This window comes from Podarcis muralis, chromosome 8 (genome assembly GCF_964188315.1).
Source record: "Podarcis muralis chromosome 8, rPodMur119.hap1.1, whole genome shotgun sequence".
NCBI classification, from domain to species: Eukaryota; Metazoa; Chordata; class Lepidosauria; order Squamata; family Lacertidae; genus Podarcis; species Podarcis muralis.
This window is the reverse complement of record NC_135662.1, coordinates 67,262,927-67,280,036: the sequence shown is the minus strand read 5'-3', so window position 1 is coordinate 67,280,036 and position 17,110 is coordinate 67,262,927. Positions and strand designations below refer to the sequence as shown.

Genomic DNA, 17,110 nt, shown 5'->3' with positions numbered 1-17,110 from the left:
TTTTATGTGGTTTAAGAACAGAGGCTGGTCAGTGAGATGTTTCCCTAAATGAAAGAATTTTTTTAAGGAGAGGAGAATTTTTTAAGAGAGGCTGAGGGTTTATTAATAAAAAGCCAAGGCTAACAATATCAGCTGTTTCAGAACTCACGAGGGGATTTAAGAAGGACCAGGGAGGAGGGGAAATGCAGATTCAAGGAGAGATTACAAATGTAATAAACCCTGTTGCCAGGCAGCCCAGGAAATTAGATCTGGCGTTCCTTGAAAACAAGGATAAATTGGGTGTTTGATATTTTTTATTTATTTTTGGAGTGGTGGAAAGAACACAGGAAGGCTGGCGTTGAATACTGCTTTAAAGCCCTTACTTCCTACTTCCTAGGAAAATTTGGTCTGGGCAGACTGAAGAATAACTCTCCAAGCATCTAGGAAACTTTCATAAATATTGTTTGTGGAAATGTCTGCGTCTAATGGTTCATGCTTTTAATTAAAATTTTTTTTAATAGCATTGCAATCTTTTCATGCCCTGTTTTCTTCCCCGCTGGACCAAAAAAGACAGTATTCCTCTGCTCAAAGTGAGAGAAGAGAGGTGTGCAGCTGCCGCGAAGGCCATACAAATCATGGGCTAGCTGAGAGAGCTGTAGAGAAGTGTCATATATTTGAATGCTTCTAATGTTTTATGTGATTTGTGGTAGAGCCACCGCTGGCGAACACATTGCACTTGAGATATTTTCTGTGCCATAATTTGGGTTTAGCAGTTCCCTCGTAGCTCTCTATATTGGATTTTAATTAGGTGTGTATATCATCATGAAGCTGCGTCAAAAATTAATGCATTTGGTCTCTTGTCCTAAGAGGGTCAGTTTCTATAATGAAATGTGTGTATCTGTCTCTGTTTGCTTCTGGCACAACAACTAGGCAGTCACTTAAAGGGCCTTTAGGATAAGACAGCTTCATACATCCCATCATACTGTGGGTTTTTGTAGCCCAGTGTCATCTCAGCTGCCTAATGGTGGCTCTCTTAAGAACCCAGGCGGCTTACATGAAAATATCGAATAAAACAATCCAGAATAAAACAAAACGAAGCTTCGGTGATATTATGTCAGATCCTTCTAAGTGACATTTTGCTTTCCCCAGTTGCCCAGAGAGATCTTCACATGGTCGCAATTGCACCTGTCCCAGTTGCAGAATGCGCCTGGCTAATTTCTAACATTGCTCCTCTGTGCCAGTAACTTGTGCTGGTGTGGTCGTCTGTTGTATCATGCATCCTCTTGAGCATGGGTAGGCAAACTAAGGCCCCGGGGGCTAGATCCAGCCCAATCACCTTCTAAATGTGGCCCACGGACGGTCCGGAACTCAGTGTGTTTTTACATGAGTATAATGTGTCCTTTTATTTAAAGTGCATCTCTGGGTTATTTGTGGGGCATAGGAATTCGTTTATTTTCCCTCCCCCAAATATAGTCCGGCCCTCCCACAAGGTCTGAGGGACAGTGGACCTGCTGAAAAGGTTTGCTGTCCCCTGCTCTTGAGCCTTAAAGGTAAAGGGACCCCTGACCATTAGGTCCAGTAGTGACCGACTCTGGGGTTGCGGCGCTCATCTCGCTTTATTGACTGAAGGAGCCGGCGTACAGCTTCTGGGTCATGTGGCCAGCATGACTAAGCCGCTTCTGGCGAACCAGAGCAGCGCACGGAAACGCTGTTTACCTTCCTGCCAGAGCGGTACCTATTTATCTACTTGCACTTTGACGTGCTTTCAAACGCTAGGTTGGCAGGAGCAGGGACCAAGCAACGGGAGCTCACCCCGTCGCGGGGATTCGAACAGCTTATCTTCTGATCTTCTGATTGGTGGCGCTGTGGTTTAACCCACAGTGCCACCCGCATCCCTGCTCTTGAGCCTTGCCTTTCTGCAATTACACTGCAATGCCAGTGAGGGGAATTGGTCACCCCCCCATGGGGGGTGTAGTGGAATAAGCTCCCCCGGGAAGCTGCAGGAGTAAGTGAGTGTTTCTCTCCTAAATAAAAGTTCCATGAGCGCTAGGAAGTGAGGAACCATCATTCCCTCCATTGGTGTCCGATGACTCCTTATTTATAGCTGTTCTGGATTTTACAGAATACTTGACTCTGCTCAGTATAGTGGGGATTATGCTCTATGTCGTAATGTAGCGGCGGCAGCAGCAATGCTGACTCAAATGAAGGTTCTTCCTAGCACCCTCCAATGTAGATAAGCAGGTTGGATTGCTTGGGTCCAAGCCAGCACACTGGTAAGATGTTTCGTGTGTTTGTGTGTGTGTGTGTGTGTGTGTGTGTGTGTGTGTTTTGTTTTTTAAAGTAGGATTAAACCTTGCCTTCTTAGCTTGCCCACTCCTCCTTGAACGTTTTGTGACAATAGAATAGGAGAGGTGTCTATGCGTATTTGAACCTGCAAAACAAGTTTGTCTCCACCTTGGGGCCTGTGCCATGCACCCTGCAGGAGGAAAGTACGTAGCAGGGTAGAATCTCCAAACTAGGTTGCATGAAGCTTCATGGGTGTTCATGCCTGGACAAATAATAAGGCCTGTGGCCTTACGAAATGGATTTACGTTTGTGTGGCATAACGCTGGGGCATGAAGGGTGGGGAAGAAGGCACAAGCAAAGCAGTACAGACAGAAACCGTGCGGGCGGCATTCCCCCTACGACAGTAACTCTCCCACCATTGAGTAGAAACTGGCCGCTGTGTCTTGTGATCTGTGCATTGCAATCCATCCGCTTGTCTGTTGTAGTCTTCCAGGTGATTGACAACAAACACAAGTCGTAAAACAGCACAGGACCTGGTGGACTGTGTGGATCAGAAGTGTTTTGCTTTCGATTTTAATTGAAAATGTTGAGAATGAAATCAAAAGGAGGAGGGGGAATTTGATGCGGATAAGACAACATTTACGGACAAGGGAGGAAGAACAAGGTGGGTCGTGGTGTTTTCCGGCACATGAACTGGGGAAAATAACATGTATACTTTTGGCTGATGAGACTTGAACGTGAGCCTCGAAAAAAGCTGTCCAAATGTCTTCCTATTTTTCCTTATGTTGGATGATGCACAGCTGACTCAAATAGGGACAACAAATGCTTTTTAAAAAAAATCATTGTAACATGGAAGGTGCTGGAGGTTTAAATGCCAATAACTGTATGTGTGATTTGTAGTTCATGGCCTGGTAGGTTGTGCATGCCTGTTGTATAGACAGTTTCCACTTAGAGTCATGCAGGAGGTTGTGTGTGTGTGTGTGTGTGTGTGTGTGTGTGTGTTTGTGTATACCTGGCATCCCCAACCTGTGGCCCTCCAGAAGTTTTGGACTACAATTCCCATCATCCCTGACCACTGGTCCTGTTAGCTCGGGATCATGGGAGTTGTAGGCCAAAACATCTGGAGGGCCACAGGTTGGGGATGCCTGTTGTATAGCCTGAAATGGCAACAGCACCCCTGTAGCATTAAAAGCGTATCTGAAAGCGAATGAATGAGACCAGCAGACACAACCCCCCCCCCCGTCCCCTGTGCCAGCTGTTGCTGAGTGGACTGTGTGCTACAGCAATGGGTTTTCAAACCTTTAGAAGTCCCCAAACAGTTCTCAAATGCCTCTTAAAGCTGAAGGTGTGCCGTCTAAGGTAAATTAATTTTGGTCAAATTATAGAAGTAGGCTGAAAGCACATTGTGATCTAGTTATTTCAGCTTTAAGTCTGTCTTCCTCCGTCCCTCTGTCCACTTCAGCCTTTTAGCTGGCTAAACCTTGGGATCTTCCCATATCACTTTTCAAGTGGTTTGCCATTAATTGACCAAGGGCTTTTATTGGCTCATGAAGAACCGCAACCAGCAGGGCAGGGCAGGGAAGGGGGGGATTGTAGTTGGAGACTGAAACTATGCTCCTCTGTGTTAACTTTGGAAGGATGAGTTAGATCAGTGGTGTCCAAACTTTTTTCAAAAAGGGCCAGGTTTGATGAAGTTAAGGGCCGTTGAGCTTTTTTAATGATTTTACCCCTAAGTTGTTGAGTGCTTTTTTTTTTAAGGATTGAAGCTGTCCAGGCTTTTTTTGGATTTTACGCCAGGAAATAAACTGCCACAGGGGCCGGATTAAACCGACCAGTGGGCTGGATTAGGCCCCCGAAATTGGACATGCCTGAGTTAGATATTGCTGCCTGTATTACCTTTAATCAGCGTAATTAGCTTTGCCTGAATGGTCTAGCACAGTGTTCCCCAACCTTGGGCCTCCAGCTGTTTTTGGACTACAATTCCCATCATCCTTGACCACTGGTCTTGCTAGCGAGGGATGATGGGAGTTGTAGTCCAAAAACAGCTGGAGGCCCAAGGTTGGGGAACACTGGACTCTAGCAGACCACATGGCAGGTATCCACATCTTGCATAATTCTGCAGGATTCTAGAGCAAAGTTATAGCTCTGTGGCCACTTCTGAGGATTGTGGCATTTTACAGCGAAGAGAAAAACTGATCTCCAACCCCCACCCCACCATACCAAATATAGTGGAACCTCTACTTACCACCATAATCTGTTCCGGCGGCCTGTCCTTTAGGCGAAACAGGTCGCTGGTAGAAGCACCATTGTGCGCATGTGCAAGCAGCGGAAGCTGCTTCTGCGCATGCACAAACTGCGGCAAACCCGGTATTTACTTCCGGGTTTGCTACGGTCGCGACTTGGATCAGGCCCAAGTAGAGGCGGTCGTAGGTAGAGGTTCTACTGTAATTAAAAACATGTCAGGAAACTGTTTTTAGTTAAGAGTATTCTTGCTTGCAGTTAGCCAATGAACTTTTTTCCATGTTACCTTTACCCTCCCTCCCTCCCTTTTTAAACAGAATATTAAAAGAAAATGTTGTGTGATCACCCTCTAGATGAAGTGTTATACCTACTCAGAGATTTTAAAAAGATTCACAGGAATACAGTGCGTGGGCATGCAGATCGTTACACACATGTTCTTGCATGCAGTCACACACATCATGACTTGTGATATATTGCCAGGTCAAAAATTACGAAACGGATATCACAATCCGGAGTTCAGGACAGTTTTGGATGATGTATCCGTATACCGCCAGCTCTAATGCATGCACACAAACACACATTATCTGCCTTTCCTAGGAATGTAAATAAGGGTTGATTAACTCACACCACCAATTCTGGATATTAGTGATTGTCATAAGCATGTCAGATGCATGGACACTGTGCACCTGTTTATGCTTTTTTTTTGGGGGGGGGGCTTTTTTGGAATGATCTCCCAGTGCATTTTCTCTAATGTATATAATAGCCTTCAGTGTCTGAATGTATTTTCCCATGTGCAAATATCCTTTTTTTATATTTTCTCCCTCTGCACCTGGTGTGGCTTTCGAAGGAGAATGTCTCTAGGCAGGACTCTTGTTTCCTGTTTGGTTGTCTTCATCCCACCCACACTCCCTTCCCTGCTCTGGAAGGTGGATAATGCCAAAAGGTAACAGACCAATTTGTGTCTGGGCACAGTGCCATCCAGCCATGTGGATGGATGCAGAATCAACCAAGGCAGAGAGAATCCCACTGCTGAAACAGTTGAGACGGCTGGGAAGGATATTTATGGCATGAAATTCTGATGGAGCTTATTGCTTTGCCGAGCGCCCTATGTCTAAAGTTTAAAGGCATTTGTTGTGTTTGTTTCTCTGCACTGCCTGTACCGCCCTAGCTGGCTGGATGAAAGCTTTGCTAGCTGGTGGTCATAGCTCCTTTTCATTCGTTGAAGATGGAAGAGCGATCGGTGGCCAAAAGGGCGAGAATATATTGCTTCCCAATTCGTTTTTTAATTGCATTGCTGCATTTTTTGTCCTTCCAGTGAGCCCTGAGTGCTCACTGGAAGGACAGATTGTGAAGCTGAGGCTCCAGTACTTTGGCCACCTCATGAGAAGAGAAGACTCCCTGGAAAAGACTCTGATGTTGGGAAAGATGGAGGGCACAGGGAGAAGGGGACGACAGAGAACGAGATGGTTGGACAGTGTTCTCAAAGCTACCAGCATAAGTTTGACCAAACTGTGGGAGGCAGTGGAAGACAGGAGTGCCTGGCGTGCTCTGGTCCACGAAGAGTCGGACACGACTAAACAACATTTTTTATATATATATACCAGAGACAAATGGCACACATTTCATTCATCGGGTGAGAATGAGCCATTATGTACAGAGGAAACTACTGAGTGATCATGGGTATAGGGCAAGGATCATTCCCCCATGTATTAATGCTTGTGTCATGAGGGCAGGACATTGAAGGAGAAGTCCAGAAGTCCAGGCACAGCGGAATAAGCAGAGGGGGCTCCCAAGTGCAGCAGGGCAGGCCTTTCACATTTAGAAGTGACACTCAAGATAGTGTCATCAAACTTGGCACAAGGGTTCCTAGGATAGGGTGGGGGTATTTGTTGATGTTTGGATGCCAAATCCCCCTTTGAATCAAGATGGCAGACCGAAAACACACTTCACCCGATTTTTATTTTATTTTTTTGTGCGCGTTGGGTTATGAACCTCAATATCTTTCGGGTGTCTAACAAATCCCAGGCAGCACCAGGCAGTCCCCGCTAGTACCAAGTTTTCTGTGAAATCCACAGTTCCTTTTCTAATCCCTGCTGTTTTTTCCCCAAGGAAAAGGAACAGTTCTGTACAATTTCTGAATGATAGAGCCTGTGAACAGTTTAGTGGTAGCTAAACCAGCATATTATGTAAATATAGTTTTTCAATATGTATTGAAAATACACACATATAAACACATTACACACACACACACTCAATTTGTATATATGCAGTGTATGCAATTGCTACAATTAGGTGAAATCCAGTCTTTCTTTTCACAGACTTCTCAACCACACAGAAGTTATTTTGCATTTAGTTTCAGGTTTATATTTTAAAGTGAATTGGAAGTAAGGGTGGTAGTAGGGTTTTTGAGTCTTTCTCAATATGGCTGTTAATTGCTCTGGGACTTTTGCACATGCACTCTGACACACACTTAAAATTAGCATGTGTGAATTCCTCAGCCTATTTTGAGCTGTGTAGGGCAAAAGACTTGAATTTGAGAGGCTATCTGTTTAGTGATGTGTACCAGCAAAGGATTGCTTAATTTTTAAAAAGAAAACATTGACTATGCTTATGAAAATCTTTTTGCTTTTTCCTCTAGCCACACTGGGTTTTTTTGTTTTTTTTTAAGGTTTCCCTTCTGCTGAGTAAGCGCATGATGTAATCGGGGATAATGTTATCCCTGGGTTCCATGTTGTGGTATGTGGCTTCTGTGTAGCCATTTCTCTTTAAGTAGGCTGAAGAGGCTGTTAGTATTAAATAGACTTGGGTACTAACGAGGCAGCTTTCGAGAGAGTGAGGAAACCAAGTTTGGCTCAGTGTGCATGGAAATGCATCTTCCTGACCTGATTTTCATAGCTTTTCAGACCCACTTCCAAGTAACGTGGGTTAAGAGATGGGAAAGTTGGAGGCAGCGAGGAGCTATGGATTGCTCAACGTCTGCTGGCTAAGCAACCATTTTGAAATAAATAGCATAAAACATTTGCAATAAAAAATGAAGTAGACTTCTTCTCTGTTGCTCTTGAAAGGGCTGGAACCAGGCCTAGAAGGTAGAATTTTTGGTATTGAGCAGAGGTTGACTTAGAAGATATCCAAGGTTCTTGCTTAATGCTGGACTCTGTGTCTCCTCTGTTAACCTCCTTAATTAACTATTTTTTATTCCAGAGGCATGTGTATGTGGAGCCTTTGACTATAAGCATACCATGTGGCATTGGGTGGCTGTGGCAGTAGAGTTGGATTTGGTCTTATTAAACCACTTAGTTTTGCAAACATTGGCTCTTCCCATATTCCCATTGGTTAACTCTATGGTAAAACTCTATGGTAAAACGACGCGGGTGGCACTGTGATCTAAACCACTGAGCCTCTTGGGTTTGCTGATCAGAAGGTCTGCATGTTGAATCCCCGTGATGGAGTGAGCTCCCGTTGCTCAGTCCCAGCTCCTGCCAACAGAGCAGTTCGAAAGCATACCAGTGCAAGGAGATAAATAGGTACCGTTGTGGTGGGAAGGTAAACAGTGTTTCCGTCACGCTGCCCTGTTGCACCAGAAGCAGTTTAGTCATGCTGGCCATCTGACCCAGAAAGCTGTCTGTGGACAAATGCCAGCTCCCTCAGCCTGAAGAGAGATAAGCACCGTAACCCCATAGTCACCTTTGACTGGGCTTAACTGTCCAGGGGTCCTTTACCTTTTTACCTTTACTTAACTCTGTGAAGCAACCTCATGCCGAATCAGACCCCTGGTCTATCTAGCAGCCATACAGCAGCTCTTATACGCCTTTCGGTGATTGAATTTTTTAAACTGGATATTCCTGTTCGTCATTTGATAACAAGAGGGCCATATTGAAATAACTGTAGTTGTTGGGATATCTGCAGTAGTAACATGGTCATAAGAATCGTTATGGTTTTGACCTTTAAAGCCCTTTGTGGGTTAGGGCCCTCATATTTATGGGACCACCTTTCCTGGTATGCCCCGCAGAGGACTTTAAGGTCCATGAATAATCATAGTTTAGAGGTCCCGGGCCCTAAGGAAGTCAGACTATCCTCCACCAGGGTCAGTGCCTTTTCAATGATGGCCTTTTCAGTGATGGCTCTGCCCTGGTGGAATGCTCTATCCCATGAGACTAGGGCCCTGCAGGATTAAACCTCCTTTTGCCAGGCCTGTAAGACAGAGCTATTCCGCCTGGCCTTTAATTTGAATTTTATTTCCCTTCCCTTTCTTCCCCCTCCCTTTTTATGAAGATTACCCGCTCTGGGACCCCACAGCTAATTCTCCCCTGGCTTCCTCGCTGGCCCAAGTAGGACTAATTCAGCCAACTAGACCTGGTGACTATCTAATGTTTATTGGATGGATTTCCCCCAGTTGATTTTTGAACTTGGAATTTTATTGTTATTCATGCTTTTATACTATATTTTATGCTGCTTCTATGTTGTATTATAATTAAGTGTTTTAAATTTGTTTTTAGCTGCCCTGAGCCCAGTTTTCTAAACCGGGAAGGGCGGGGTATAAATAAAAAAATATTTATATGGATATATTACATATTTTTTTTAGTCCTGCTATTCCCCCAAGGAGCTCAGGGTAGCATACAGCAGGGATAGGGTACTTGTGGTCTTCTAAATGTTGAATTTAAATTCCCATTGTCCCTGACTGTTGCCTATGGTGGCTGGGGCTGAAAGGAGTCTGCCAGCATCTAAGGACCGATCAGGTTGAAGAAGTGCCGTGCTTAAAGCCTGCTCTAAAGGGACCCCTGACCATTAGGTCCAGTCGTGGCCGACTCTGGGGTTGCGGCGCCCATCTCACTTTATTGGCTGAGGGAGCCAGCGTACAGCTTCTGGGTCATGTGGCCAGCATGACTAAGTCACTTCTGGCGAACCAGAGCAGCACACGGAAACGCCGTTTACCTTCCCACCGGAGCAGCACCTATTTATCTACTTGCACTTTTTGGCGTGCTTTCAAACTGCTTGGTTGGCAGGAGCAGGGACCGAGCAACAGGAGCTCACGCCGTCGTGGGGATTTGAACCGCCAACCTTCTGATTGGCAAATCCTAGGCTCTGTGGTTTAACCCACAGCGCCACCTGCGTCCCTGCTCTACCCTGGCTCTTTTATGCATACTCATTGAATGGTTAGGGATAGACCTAGTTTGCTACACTTCTCCATGTGTCATTTTGTTGATAAAGAAATGGGTGACTCCTGGCTGAATTTGGGGTTCTGGGCAGAGGACATAACAAAGCTTGTTGACTTTAACTGATGGAAGTAGGCCATGGCCCAGTGTATTTCTAGTATCTCCTTGAATGGGTTTGATCCTCCCCTCCCAGCTCTCTCTGCCCCTCCTTTTGTGGGCTGTGTTTTTCCAGCCCTCGTCTCATGGCATCCCAATTTTTGTCAGCATTGCTTGCTGTGCTTTTAGATAAATGCTTCATTGTAAAACGGATCACAACAAACAGCTATTGTGCTGCTCTCTCTTTTAGAATGAATGTCTCCTGTGTTCTCTCCTGCTAGTAGGGGTAAAAGGGGGACGCTTCAGTCCTTAAGAGCAGGCCATTCTCTGCTTCTCCAAGTCTCTGCCTTTCTTCCCCTTTGCTGCTTTCATCTTCATTTCCACCCTACTCACCCCCTCTCATGGCTAGCTGCAAGACTTCCAATAATAACTTGTGTGTCTAGTGCATTGCATTTCACTCCCCCCTTTTTTTTTACAGTGCGAAATGTGTGGCAACTGGAAAGAGAAATCTTTTTAGCAATCAAGCCGGAGGTCTTGGTGGAGTGTCAGACAGGGCTGTCTGCTCTGTTGCGGGGTTTCTTTGCAGGGTCCTACGTCACTGAGAACCTCACTCTGATGTATTTTATACCTGGGCACCCCCAACTAAATATTAACCCTCTCCTAACCCTCTCCTACTAACCCTCTCCTTCTATCAATTCCAAGCTCTTTCCTTTCTGGTTTCACTTCTTCCTGTGTAGTTTGAGAACAACTCGGATGGGCACTTATAAATTTGGTTTTTTTAAAAAAACCAGCAACAAAACTTTCCCACTCCTGGTAGGGAAAAGCTGGGAACAAATTGGTAGGCATAGCACACTAAATTCAGAAAAGAACTACTTTCACTTGCTTTCCTTAACAGGGACTGTGTTGGTCTCTTGTACTTTATTTAAAAAAAACACCACTGAGGTATTGAATTTTTTCCCTGCAAAATCCACATAATTTATAGCTCTCGTGATATATACCCATATTCTCTCTTTCTCTGGGCCTGTTGCAGCTGACATTGCAACTGCTCCCAGTTCATATACGTACAACCCTATATAACCTCATGAATATGGTCCTTTTCTTCCCTTCATGGTCTCCATCTGTGTGTATGCAGATCTGTAACCTTCCAGTCTAGCTGGCTCATTTGACATGAGCGTAGTTTTTGGTTGCAGTTGCTAATGGATTTGTTTGCAGAGCCAGCTGCATCTCATCGCTTTAGGTACCTTTCAAAGGTGATTATTGGGGAGCTGGTGTAGGAGAGAGGTTGATGCCACAGTGTCTAGAACTAGGTGGCCACAGGTTCTCTGCTCCTGCGCTATAACTTAACCTTATTGTACACAGTACAGTGGTACTTTGGCTCTCAAATGCCTTGGTACTCAAACAACTTAGAACCCAAACACTGCAAACCTGAAAGTAAGTGTTCTGGTTTGCAAACTTTTTTCGGAAGTCAAATGTGTTCCGTTTTGAGTGCCACACTTCCATTTTAAGTGTTATGCTGAGGTCTGTCTGTTTTTCCTATTTATTTGGCATTTTTGTTTTGTTTTTGTTACTGTGTGGAACCCAGTTCAGCTACTGATTGATTGATTGTGTGACTGCAGTACAGTGGTACCTCGGGTTACATACGCTTCAGGTTACAGACTCCGCTAACCCAGAAATAGTACCTCAGGTTAAGAACTTTGCTTCAGGATGAGAACAGAAATCGGGCTCCAGCCGCGCAGCAGCAGCAAGAGGCCCCATTAATTAAAGTGGTGCTTCAGGTTAAGAACGGTTTCAGGTTAAGAACGGACCTCCGGAACGAATTAAGTACTTAACCTGAGGTACCACTGTACAATGTTTATTGCTTTCATTTTATGGGTCAGTGGTCTCGTTAGATAGTAAAACTCATGTTAAATTGCTGTTTCAGGGGTTGTTTTTAAAAGTCTGGAACGGATTAATCCATTTTGCATTACTTTCTATGGGAAAGCACACCTTGGTTTTGGAACGCTTTGGTTTTGCAATGGACTTCTGGAGCGGATTAAGTTTGAGAACCAAGGTTCCTCCATACTTCCTTATGAGTTGTGAGCCTCTGGTAGCAAGTGTTCTAATCCCATTTCTCCCGGTCATTCCTTTCCTGCTTGAAATTCTTCCTTCGCCAAGTGTCTAGTGTATTTATGGCCCAGATGCTGATTCTCCCATAATCCAGCTTCACTCTCAGCCTTATCCTATTGCTGCACGACAGATGCTTGAGTAAAATGGATGCCATCCTCCTTTTTCTGTGGCGGACCCTGCTCGCCTCCTAAAGTTTTGCTCCTGTTTCCCACAATCCTCTTCTGTCAACCTGTGCATTAATTGACAGGAATGCAGGACTGCGCTGTTGCTGCAGCTTGCATGTCTGACAAAACCCCCCGTTTCCTCATTAACGACCACGTGCAGTCGCTTTGTAATCTGTGGCATATGGTGACTCCCCCATGGTTTTTCCTCAACCAATTTTTTCTGGTGTTTCTAATCCTTCCATCTCTCTTTCCAGTTCCTGCTCTGTTCCTTTGGGGTATAGAATCCTTAAGCTAAGGTAATACGCAAGCAACTGTATTTCTAGAACGGCACGCACAGGTGTGGATGCTGGGAGCTGTGGTTCTCATTACCAGTTGCCATCCAATTAGGGTTGTAGTTAGCTAAACCCTGCTTGGCCCTGTATACCTGAAGGAGCATCTCTACCCCCATTGTTTAGCCCGGATACTGAGATCTAGCTCTATGGGCCTTCTGGTGGTTCTGCGAGAAGTAAAGTTGCAGGGAACCAGACGGAGGGCCTTCTTGGTAGTGGCACTTGCCCTGTGGAATGCTCTCTCATCAGATTTCAAGGAAATAAATAACTATACAACTTTTAGGAGACATCTGAAGACAGCTCTGTATAGGGATTTTTTCAGTGTTTGATGTTTTGTTATGCTTTTATAATTATTGGAAGCCTCCCAGAGTGGCTAGGCAACCCAGTCAGACGGGCAGGGTACAATTATTATTAGTGTTGTTGTTGTCATTATTATTATTATTATTATTATTATTATTATTATTATTATTTATTACTACTCCCGCAGCGCCGTGTCTGTGCACACGCAGGTTGCGCAAAGCACGATTTAGTGCTTATATGTGAGCGCCGAAACCCGGAAGTAACCCGTTCCGGTACTTCTGTGTTCGGCGCCGCACGTAACCCGAAAACGCGCAACCTGAAGCGTCTGTAACCTGAGGTATGACTGTATCGCTATAGAGGCTTCCAACCCGTATATTGCCCAGCCTTGGCAAGAAGATATCTCTAACCAGCATCATGAGACTACTATTATTTATGCTTCACTTGACAGGTGTTTTTTCTTTTTCTTTTAGCAGCTTTAACTTCCATAGTATGTAGAACAAACTATCAGTTTTACTCCTCATTCTCTTCTGTTCCTCCCTTTCTGCTGCTTCCTGCATGGTTTATTGGAGCAAATGTTGACGAATTTAAGAACTCGGTTGGAATTGACTGGAACAATATGGCTGCAGCAATACGTCTTTTGCATAGCCAGGGTGTTGTGGGGGTAGGAAACATGGGGTACCCGCACCCCTACAAGTGAGGTTTAAAGTAGCACTAAGCAGTAGCTTAAGGGGACGCTGGTGGGTTAAACCACAGAGCCTAGGACTTGCCGATCAGAAGGTTGGCGGTTCGAATCCCCGCAACGGGGTGAGCTCCTGTTGCTCGGTCCTCGCTCCTGCCAACCTAGCAGTTCGAAATCACGTCAAAGTGCAAGTAGATAAATAGGTACCGCTCTGGCAGGAAGGTAAACAATGTTTCCGTGCGCTGCTCTGGTTCGCCAGAAGCGGCTTAGTCATGCTGGCCACATGACCCAGAAGCTGTACGCCGGCTCCCTCGGCCAATAAAGTGAGATGAGCGCCGCAACACCAGAGTCGGCCACGGCTGGACCTTTACCTTTAAGCAGTAGCTTACCAAGAAGGTATCATCTTGCAAACTACTAAGTCAGCCATCTCTCTTCCTGTCAAGTGTTTCCTTCTTCCTGCTTCTTGGCCAGGTGTGGAAATGTAAACTGCAGGCAAGTGGCTCATGAAGTGATGTACAATATTTACATGCGTACGGCACTGTAGTAAGTTACCAGTTGGTCAGTGGGTGTCTACGTTGAGTCGGAATAACTGTTCCTCATTATGAAAGGCAGCGTCAGGTCAGGTAATATCAGCATGAGTGTCTAATTGCTGCCTGCCTGAAGGACAATTGCAGCAGGGACTAGGAAAAGAGAACAATTTAACCCCGAGCTATTCTAAAAAAATAAAAAAAAAGATTTATATATGAAACTTGCTGAAATCTCAGCCTGCGACTTCTCAAAACAAGTCCATTTCCCTTTGTGTTCCTGCTGTGGTTTCCCCCCCAAGATGAAAATAGAAGCCAGCGAGTAAAACTCTATACTTTGCTGAGATGCGAGCTGCATCTCCGATTCGAATCTTTGCTGCACAAAGCAGCCAAAGAGCAAGACTGTGAAGAGCCATCGTGAGCCTTGGAGGCATTGACCTGACTATCTACTGAGCCATAAAATAGACAAGGGATGGCATAGGTCATCAACTTTGCAGAAAGCAAATGTGAAAATAATTCTGAGTTGACCTCAAAGGCTGTTCTTGCATCGATGTGTGTGAAGCTGTGGTGCCGTCTCTCCCGCTCTGTCTCTCTCTCTCTCTCTCTCTCTCTCTCTCTCTCTGTGTGTGTGTGTGTGTGTGTGTGTGTGTGCATGCATGCAAGCAAACATTCAGCAGGGTAGAATCTGAGGCAGGATAAAATGGATTTGCTGGTGTCTTCCTCTCCCCCCACCCCCACCCCTTCTTCGGATAGCAAAACATGCCAGACGGCATTTTAACACTTGTCAAGAAAACAAGGAGCAGTGAATTAATCGGCTGGGAAAGAAAATAAGACAGTCGCCATACATTTATTATGCTGCTTGCCCGTGGTCGCTAGTTTAGAAACTGGCTGTGGAATGAAAGGAAACAAGGGAGGCATTCCTCCAGCCCAGAGCCCAGATTTTTAGTCTCTTTTGGCAGTTGCGGTTGAAAGGATTTCTGGCAGCAGAAACGGACAAGACCTTTGTGGCACAGACCTGGAGAGCAGCGGCCAATTTAGAGGTAGACCATGCAGGACTGGATTGGTCTGTCTTCAAATCTCCCTCCCCAGTCATTGGATTAATCATCTGAGATGGGTGTGAGGTGATGACTTCTAGGCCGATCTGCAAGAATCAGCTGAGATATGGGGGTTGCCATGGGTGCCTATGGGGAGGGATGGCCACACCCACCTCTGACCTCTGGCCCCCAGAAGGCTAGTCAAGGCTGAATTTGGCCATCTGACCAGACTCTAGTCATGCAAGAGCCCTTAGAGCAGCGGTTCTCAACCTGTGGGTCCCCAGATGTTGTTGGACTACAACTCCCACCATCCCTGAGCTCTGGCCTTGCTAGCTAGGGGTGATGGGAGTTGTAGTTCAACAACATCTGGGGACCCACAGGTTGAGAAAGGCTGCCTAGTAGAGGAGCATCAGCTGAGGAGGAGGAGAGATTATTGCCCTTTGCCCTGATCTTCAAATCATTCCATCTAAAAGTAGGAAAGGGGAGATCTGGCAGGCTTGCGTCAAGACAGGACCCTGGTACAGTCAGAGATGCATTGTCTATTGAATTGCGGTCTATTGTCAATGTTCTAAGCATTTTCACCAGTTCTGGGGCAGATTAAAAATATGAACGGGTTGCAGAATTCATCTTATTCTGGCTTGGCTTTGCGACACGTGTGCAGTACACACAAGTCTGAACGCAGCTACACCTAGATTACACAACTGAAAGTGTTGCACGAACGTAACAGAGCGTTACTGCTTCTGAGAGACCGAAACAATGTTAGAGGGTTGAATCTGCATGGAACCCCAAGTTTGGAAGACCTGTTTTAAGTAGCAAAAAGTCCATGGGATTTGAGGGAGCAGTTGAAAGTAGCAGCCTCTGATTAGCCTGGTTTGAAGCTGTGCTTCGTTTTAAGAAGTGCTGGTGGAAGTTCATGGGAAATGTTTTGGCCGAAGATACTCCAGTCAGGAATTCATTGTGATGAAGCAACAAACATGTTAATTATATAATTCCACCCCAACAGAGCTGGGAACAACCAGACTTACTCATGACTCCAGGCATTTGAATGGCCCATTGCGATGCAGGCCATACATCTTTCTCCTTGAACCGAATCCGATTCAAAAGAGGCTTAAAAGGGACTTTTCCTTTCAGCTTGTGTCCAAAGGTAGCATTTCGCTCGCCTTTCAGAGTGAAACGACTTTTTGCAACAAGGACGGCCACTTGAGTCATTTTTGTACTTGGAAGACTGGTCCAGCATGCCAAATAGATAAACCCCCAGTATATCTTACGGGTCAAAGCAGTAGTTTATTTAACTGTGCTATTCATCAGAGATACTCTCCGCATGTATTTTGTAGTCAGAAGTGTATTTTAGAATACGAAAGAATCTCTGAAACAGTCCTGAGCACATGAAGCTGAGCGTACTCAGACTGAAATGGGTTTCAACTACCGATGGAAACCCAAATCTTTCACAATACAGATGTGGCTTGAGATTGCTTGTGTTTTGGCATTTTTGATCTGGCAGGTTGAAACTATAAATAATAAATTTCATACATAAAAGAACTAACTTGCATTTGAAAGTGCTCTCTTTCGTGATTGGTGACAAAATTCCTTAATTTATGCTTTTTAGTACATTAAGCTTAGAATTAATTGTTAAGGCTGGTAATCCATTGAGATATTTATAATTTTCTTGTGGGGACGTCTCCAATTCAGGAAGTTGTTGTTTTAAAAAAATGGCTTTTGTATTTTTAACTCTAGTTTTCCAGAAGTGCTAACTAGCTTTGGTGCCATCTCTTGAAAGCAAAGATTTGTGAGAGTTAGAGCTTTCCTCCTAAATTCCTATCTACTTTTTTTTAAAATTAAAATTATTTTCATCTCCCCCTGCGCTCTTTTTGCTGCAAACTTTTCAGAGAACATTCTGAGCAATGTCAAAAGTTTTTAGTCTCCTTGGGTTCAGTGAGAGAGAGGGCTAAGCTCAACTTCTGCAATGGATGGTAAATGTGCTCAACTTTTAGCTGGATTGTGTGCCCAGACTGTTGTTTATTAAATTAAATATGAATTTAATGCAACCCGGGTAAATGCTCAGTTAAACCAGATGCATGATTTTGGAAAAACCATGAACTAAGCAGCATTATTTTCCCTGTAAAGAGGGAAACTTCTGGGGGCTAAAGTTTGGCAAATTATCACAGACACTGGGATCTAGGTAAGGGAAAAGGGACCCCTGACCATTAGGTCCAGTCGTG

At 44.9% G+C, this 17,110-nt stretch overlaps 1 protein-coding gene across 1 annotated transcript in view; it reads left to right on the top strand.

Annotated features, from left to right (window-relative positions):
* PHLPP1 (PH domain and leucine rich repeat protein phosphatase 1) overlaps positions 1–17,110 on the top strand; it is a 161,175-nt gene that overhangs the window by 31,191 nt on the left and 112,874 nt on the right.